Consider the following 7,793-nt stretch of genomic DNA (forward strand, 5'->3'; position numbering starts at 1 on the left):
TAACTAGTCCGAAACGTAGTACACAGTACACACTTTTTAAGTGAACTCAGGTTGTTAAAAAATTAAACCAGCGCCCTGTCACAGAAACGTACCCCAGTCTCCCGCGCAACAAGCGGGGGTACTCAGCACTATACTAACGAGGAGCGCTTGTCTGCAGCTGAGCGTCAGCTCTGTTTACTGTCAGCAGTCATTTCCTCATTTCCAAAGACTTTTTCACCTGCTTTCAGCTTTTAAACTAAACGCTCAAGAAGTAATTAATGTCAGTTGGAAGTCTGTTTCTGTTGTCTCAGCTCTTGATAAAGAAAAGCCGTGCATGGGAGACTCCCTCTCTGAAGAAGTTTGCCGTCACCCTGCGAGGGAGAAGAGCCATCAATCACCGAGGCAACTACTGAGACAGTTAACATTAAACACGTGAAATGCGAGATGTTGTGATTTTTTTTCCCGCTAAAGGCTTCTATCGTTTCTACTCTAACGAGAAAGACCACTTTATTAGAAGTGAGATTTTAACAAACGTCTCCAGGGTTAACTGCGACCTGAACGCAACGCCTTAGACCACCAGCCATCTGGCCTGTGGTACTTAGAGCAGTGCTCAATAAAAATGATCAAAAACCGAAAGCGCTTCTTATGCGGATCAGTATATTCCGATACCACTGGTTCTGCAGAAGAAATAAGAAAAGCCGAACTCAAAGCAGTGTGTTGCCATTACGGGTACTCTGCAGCTGCTTTAAGATCTACTCACACCGTGTTGCCATTAAGGCTACCTAGTTAAAAAAAAACTTATCGTCATCTTTTTGAACGTGATTATTAGACACCCGTTAAATCTCCACCGAGGTTTCTTGAGAGATCGTTCAGCGAGCGAGTATTAAAAAACTACGTCGCTCCCAACCTCTGCTCTCACTGTAAACTCGGACGTGATGTTCTGCAGATGTGCAGTGTGCCTTTCCTCTTGTCGTATTCAAGAGTACTCACTGTGTGAGCTCCTCACTGCGTGTTCTGTACTCTACTGTGATTTAATTTAGATGATTACGTGGAGTAGAGTGACAAGATCTTCTTGAACATTTTCGGTTTGTGAAATGAAACACTAAATACACTACTGTAAATACAAGTAATGGACATTTAAAATAACCACAGTACAGCTAGAAGAGTGAAAGATAAAAGAATGACATTCACAATAAGAGCAGCACAACCGCCCGAACAGGGACTTGAACCCTGGGCCCTCAGATTAAAAGTCTGATGCTCTACCAACTGAGCTATCCGGGCTCTGAAAGAAGGTCAACACTGTCGGGATCCTCGCAAGTCACGTGTCTCTTGTTCCGAAGAGCAGTCATATCTGACCCGTCTGGAATGACCACTGACAGACTTTATCCAGAAGCGACGGCACCACTCCCAGTAGAATGAGTGAGAAATACAGCATGACATGGGTAGCTAAGGGGCTCCCACAATCCATCTTTCCTCACATTACTGATTTTTTTCAATAGCATTTTGACCTTTTTTCACAGATTTTTTTCTCATTTAATAAAATCTTTTAATCAACAACATTAAAAAGAAAATAAATGGAACGTTTTTTGGAACAATAATTAAAAAAAATATTTCAATGCCTTGGTTGTATACGTGTGCACACCCTTTATAAAGGGAGTTGCAACAGTGCTGAAATTTAAAGAGCATTTCTGTAGAGAAAACAGCCTTGATGTTCAGCTTAGGGAGCTTGTCTTTTCGAAATTCTATTTCTTAACACCTTGCACAGCCTCCCGACAGACTAACAAATATTTTTTGGAGAAATTGGCTCACACACCGGAAGACACTAACGTTTATTTACGTTAGAGTAAGTGAATAACAGTTTAACCGAAAAGGTTTGTATTTGTGATTTTGTTAAAATTCAATACATCGTCTATCAACAGTTAGAATTTATTAAGAAATTGTTTTATTTCATAAACTATAAGACAATTCAGAGAGTTTATAGGTCATATCCGTCGCTTATGTTCTTTTAACTCTAGCGTTCAGGATCCAAACCCAGGTGCGGACTGTTGTGTTTCTTGAATCTCTTGTAATCATCAAAAGTCGATGTGTAGTCCTTCAGTACTTTCTCCAGTTGTGCCATGGATATTTTATATGTTCAATACTTGTCATGCTCTTTTGCATTTTCCTTAACAAACGGAAAAAGTTCGAAGTGTGTTTATGGCTGTGCTTCACATCTACACGACAGCACTTGTAACAGTACAGGACACGCAGTGAGGAGTTTGTGAAGCTTTCAGTTTAATGCGGAGTTCAGAAGGAGGATTCGCTCGCTGAATGATCTCTCAGGAAATCCCGGGTGAGATTCAACAGGTGTTTTCTGCAACAGCCATGACAAGTGTAAAGCAATCTCAGGATTTCCTGAATTTGAACTAAATTATTAGTTCAAATAATTTAGGATTTAACAGAACTAAAAGAGGTACATTTAAAACAGCACTGCAACTCAGCAGCACGTCGAGTGTGCCTGCATTTAATTGTGTAAACCTGGCTCTCTCTGAACACAAGCAAAGAGTTCTCACTCACCAGAAGATTGCGATGTGAGTACTGTAACATAAAGTACCTGGAGATTCCAGGGATTGAACCCGGGACTTCATACATGCGAAGCATGCACTCTACCACTGAGCTACATCTCCGATGAAAAAAAGCTTACGGAACAGACTTAGAGATGTGCAAATGCTCACTGATCACACCACTCATGAAGAATGCCAGCAGTTTCCCACTTTCGCGTTTCTTCTACTACAGAGTAAATTCATAGGAATGAAAAAATAAGGAAGGAAAAATAATGGCATCGAAGCTTCAAGAGACTGTGCACAAATTAATCTGTTATTTTTGCATCCAGTTACATGGGCGACGGTGGTTGATTCCCAGACGGGGGAGTGCTTTTTTTCTACCTCATTACTCGACTGTCTTTCAATTCTGTTTTATTTGAAAGCTTTTTGCATCTTTTAAGTGCTCTTGATTAATCTATGCATAGAAAAACAGCAGTGCTGATGATTTAATGTAAAAGGGTGAAACGACGCCCCAAATACAGGAATGGTAACAGGAAGGATCGTGTTCTTATTTAATATGTCCTTTTGAGGTGTCTTGTCAATGCACACAGGCGGTAGAGCTGAATAATTTACTTTTAGTGGTGTTTTTAAACAAAGATGGAACACGTTCTTTCTATACCAGGAAGAAAGGAGCAGACTTTACCTTTAAGAGGCAAAAATGACACCTTATCAAAGCTAATATTAATTAAAATGACATCACAACAAAAGAGTGGAGCCTTGAGTGAATAAAGCCTTGAGTGGAGCCTTGAGCTTTCATTGGACGTCTGTGTCTCCATAACTTTGTAGGTGAGAGAGAGGAGTGTGATAATTTGCAGGTGCTTCTCGGAAGTGCGTTGGTGGTACAGGCGCCTTCCAAATAATTGAGTCAGGTTTGAATCCCAGCCAGTGCAAACCCAAATCTTTTCAAGATAATCTGTGGTCCGCTAACACATCTTTTGAAACACTACAACAGGTAACACCCGTGTGAAACATCATGAGCATCTGTTAAACCTCTCTACCTGCCCGTTCCTCACAGAGACATGACGAGGGTCTAAGGGGACATTTTGAGCCGTAGAAACATTTTATCATTCCGTACTTTCCTGTGCAGTCAGGCCAGTTCCACTTTAACTGCGCCCGACAACGGAGGTCGTTTTGAAAACAACGAGAGTAAAGGCACACTGCACGTCTGCAGAACATCACGTCCGAGTTTAAGGACAGCAACATCAGAGATTGGAAGCTAGGGAGTTTCAGGTCTGTGTTTTTATTATAGGTTCAAGAAAATCTGAATACCTGAAGAAGTATTTCAGAATCCCAGTCAAAGACAGTACGAATGCAGCATAGATCTGCATTGTACAATTAGTATACTGTTTGTCCGTTGAATCAAACACGCCTTATGAAACATTTCTAAAACAGGAGAGATCGTTAGGGAATGCGTCTTCCTGTAAAAATAAAATGACTTCAAGGGCACTATAAGCAGAGGTGTGAAAGCCTGCTCTACAGAAGAACAAAAGCCAGAGATGCCAAAGAGGTCGAGATTTCACCACGTGAGAGAAAGCATCTCAGAAAACGAAGTTGCGGTCGTTTCCACACGTTATAAAACCACTAGGTCAAACAAGAGCTGAAGAGCCGCTGTTGAAAGTAACACGGCCGAGCGCTCTAAGGAGCTGGCTTAAACCTTGAGCCTCTTCAGGAGCATCTGTTGGAGTCACACTGCTACAGCGTATCTCCTTGTTAAGTATCCCTTTTATTGTTGTTGCTGCCTCCAGGCGATGTAAACCAGATTCAGAAAAAAAATAATTTGAACAACATTATTCCTATATTTGCTTGAAAGTGCCATGGACAAGTGGTAAGGTGTCGGTCTCGTAAATCGAAGGCTGTGGTTTCAAACCCCACCTGTGCCTGTTTCAAAGTCTTCAAAAAAACTAGCAATGTGGGAGTCTCAATTGTAAGAAAACATAACTGTTGCCAGTGATTAGTGCATATCCTGCCTTGCTTTTTAGTCAACAAAGCTTGTCTCTCTTCACACCCATCTTCCGAATGATCGCCTCAGCATTGGGAAGGAACGTGCGCTTGGTACAGCCCCCCGACTCCATGGTCTGATCACAAACAGATCGGGTGAGCTGTCAGTCCAGGTTGGAAGTAACGTTCGAAAGCACTAAAAATCTGACTTAGGAACAAGAAGACCATGTTTTTTTAAACGAGTAAACGATAAAATAATATACTGCCTGCAAGACTATGTCATGTTCAAGTTCAAGTTTAAAGTTCAAGTTCAAGTTTATTGTCATTATACTCATACGCAGGTATATGGTATAACGAAATGCTATTTAGCTAGCTCTCGGACATAAGTAGTACAAATAAAAAAACACAACAACAATACAATTGTATAACAAAAGAAAGGCAGAGATAACAACTGATGTGCAAAAACAAACAACAGGCAGTGTGCAAAACAACAAAAAGGTAACAGGTTATGTGCAAAAACATGCATCAAAAGAATGAAATAAAGGGATAGAAATGATGGGGAGTGAGCTTTTTGACATGTATGGTAGAGGTAGATTTTCAATGTGTGTTTGGGTTTTTGGTAAGAAAGAAGGCACTGTGAGGTTCAGATCATAGGTGAGAGGTGAGGAGAGAGTGAGAGAGGCTGGGAGTTTAATAGTGCGGGGATAAAAACTGTTTCTGAGTCTGGTAGTCCGGACCCGAATGCTCCGGTACCGTTTTCCATGTCATGCTAAACGCCACAAATTGTGTTAGTCCAGTCGTATCTATCATCCTAAAGTTACGGAAAATCGGATGCGACTGGTGCAATGAGCATCCATTTTTTCAGGATAGTCGAGCGGTTTAAAACAGCAAATTCACAGCTTCGTGTCTTTTAAGCTTTGTGTTTCACTCTCCAAATAGAGGCACGGGTTCAAATCCCACTCCCGACAATCAGGCGTTTTACGCTGTCTTTTTTACCTGCCTTTACACTGTTTCAGTCTTGTTGTGCTCACTGACAATCACAGTACGAGGGAAACGGAGAAACTGCTTAGCAAAAACATAACGGACAGAAAAAAGCTTTGTAAACACGTGAATGTGATTAGCAGCAGTAAGGTATGCACTCAAATGTTTAAGGCTTATTTATAACAGCAGCAGAAGAAAGGTGCAGCACAATGCAATTTGTGAGAATTCGCGGGTTTTTATGCTGCTTGGACTTCTTTCGAGCCTATGAAGTGACCCCCGTTTTATTTTCATTTTCAAACTTCAGAACCGAATAACAAAGAGGTTTCATGTGTGACAGCATTCCGTTGCAAATACCGTTTCCACGATGTATTCAGCGACGGGAATGAAATATTTTAGTGCTGGCTCAAATGCGAGGAATTTCAGAAAAACCTGGAAAAGCAACGCTTGCAGTAAATGACAAATCTAAAGCGTGTAGTCAGCATGAACAGAACAACGCAATGCTCTGTAAAAACGATCTGAAGCCGCAATTACTCTTTTATCTCGGGCAGTTCATTCCGATACGATGTTTCCGCAGAATAAATTAAATGCCGAACTTGCCAAGCAAGTTTAATACTTGCTTGTGAGCCCTAGATAAATTGGCTGCTGCAATTTCAGCAAGCGGCGTTCTGTTCAGCTGCCTGTAGTACACATTGCTGATTCCTTTTGTGAGGGCACGGGCAATCTTTCAACGATAAGGCTGAGGTGCCTGTCGAAATTGTGTTTCCCTTTCACTGTGTTGTATTTGCCCTACTCGTACAACATCAATTGTGATGTCATCATTGCCCATTGGTTTGTGTCTTGTTGTCATTGTGTATTTTACATTACAGGAACTGAAAGTACTGAACTGAAGGTACTGAAGGTAGGAACTGAAAGTACAGACTGCTTTAATTATAAGAAAGTTTTTTTTCTGCTGTTCTTTTTCCTGATGTATTGGTATTTGAAGGCCATTGGGCAGCAAGGATTTATCTTCCTGAACTCTCTATATAAGATATGGGTACATTATCATCTTAGTTTAGATGTACCTTTTAAAGGTGGTATTATTCTCCATTGTTCAGCCTTCAGACATACTTGGAAAGTTTTAGGCACAGACATAATCTTTCTTAATCCCCTTTTATCCTGAGGTGATGTCCCAGGTAAGCTTTCCCCCTGGGAATATTCACTGTGCTCTTCAGGCTTTTTTTCTGATTCTACACAGATTTTTTCTCCTTCAAACATGTCACCACTGTCTGTGCTGCCGTGTGCAGCCCATGCATCTTTTGTATCTTCTGATGAACTTCTGAGCTCTGTGTTGCCTTCCAAACTATGTCCCTCACTTTGACTTGAAATATGGACTATAGATTGTGTACTGTCATCTGGTTTTGAATCCTTACCAATACTCACCTCCTTCTGCGCCCTAAGCACTTGGATTCTTACTTTTTTTCTATCTTCATGCCAAATCACTGATAACCATTTCCTGTTGCTGGAGTAATCCTCTCCAAGGACTCTGTTTGACAGTGTTGACCACATATTGTCATGCCACCTAATTTTTTTTTCTATCTTAGAAAACTTCAGAAATTCTTTGATCTCACTCCCTACTCCACCAGCCCTTGACCACAGGTCTGGCATCCTACTCCTCTGTCCTCCTTTAACATGTGGCATTGCCAACAATCTGAAAAATAGGGAACACATCTGAATGAAGTGGAAACATAATTGAAATTCAACTCCCAATGGATGTTAAGAGTGTAGGAGTGCAACAGATGTACAAGTCCATTAAATGTTTTTATTTCTGTGTTTAATTTTTGAGGGACCCTATATTTTGATATAGCATCAATCACAAAACAGCATTCTGTCAATGTCACAACCACCAGACCGGGGAGATCAACTCACAAAAGAACTAACCAGTACCAGCAGTGGGTTAATAATAACTTGTGTTAATCCACCAGTACATGCTCTACTGTGCGGCAAGCAGCATTGTTTTAACCATTCAAACCCGCTTCCCGCTACTCGGTATTGAGTCTTCTCTTTGAGAGCTCTACCTCGCATTTACTCTGAATATCGCTTACTGGTTACTGAACTCCCTTTTGCCTCTGGACCTTGGACCTCACCTTCCGATTTGGATTGTTTGTTTCTCTCTGTACTTCAGGTATTTCAATCTACCTTTCACCTAACAATCTCGCCTGACGTTCTAGATTGTTCGCCTGTCTCAATAACTACTTGCTCCTGCATCTGCATAGGATCTGCATACCTTTTCACTGAGGATTTCTGACAGTCAAAGCCACATAAAAAAACTAGAAA

The 7,793-nt window shown here is 41.1% G+C and overlaps 2 non-coding genes across 2 annotated transcripts; both read right to left on the minus strand.

Moving 5' to 3' along the window:
- Window positions 1-1,187: 1,187 nt before the first annotated feature.
- trnak-uuu (transfer RNA lysine (anticodon UUU)) lies at window positions 1,188-1,260 on the minus strand. Its single transcript has one exon. It is a non-coding gene; the product is annotated as a tRNA-Lys (tRNA).
- Window positions 1,261-2,573: 1,313 nt separating this feature from the next.
- trnaa-cgc (transfer RNA alanine (anticodon CGC)) lies at window positions 2,574-2,645 on the minus strand. The gene has a single exon. It is a non-coding gene; the product is annotated as a tRNA-Ala (tRNA).
- Between the last annotated feature and the right edge of the window lie 5,148 nt (window positions 2,646-7,793).

Source organism: Lepisosteus platostomus, chromosome 5 (genome assembly GCF_059453375.1).
Source record: "Lepisosteus platostomus isolate fLepPlt1 chromosome 5, fLepPlt1.hap1, whole genome shotgun sequence".
Classification (NCBI taxonomy): domain Eukaryota; kingdom Metazoa; phylum Chordata; class Actinopteri; order Semionotiformes; family Lepisosteidae; genus Lepisosteus; species Lepisosteus platostomus.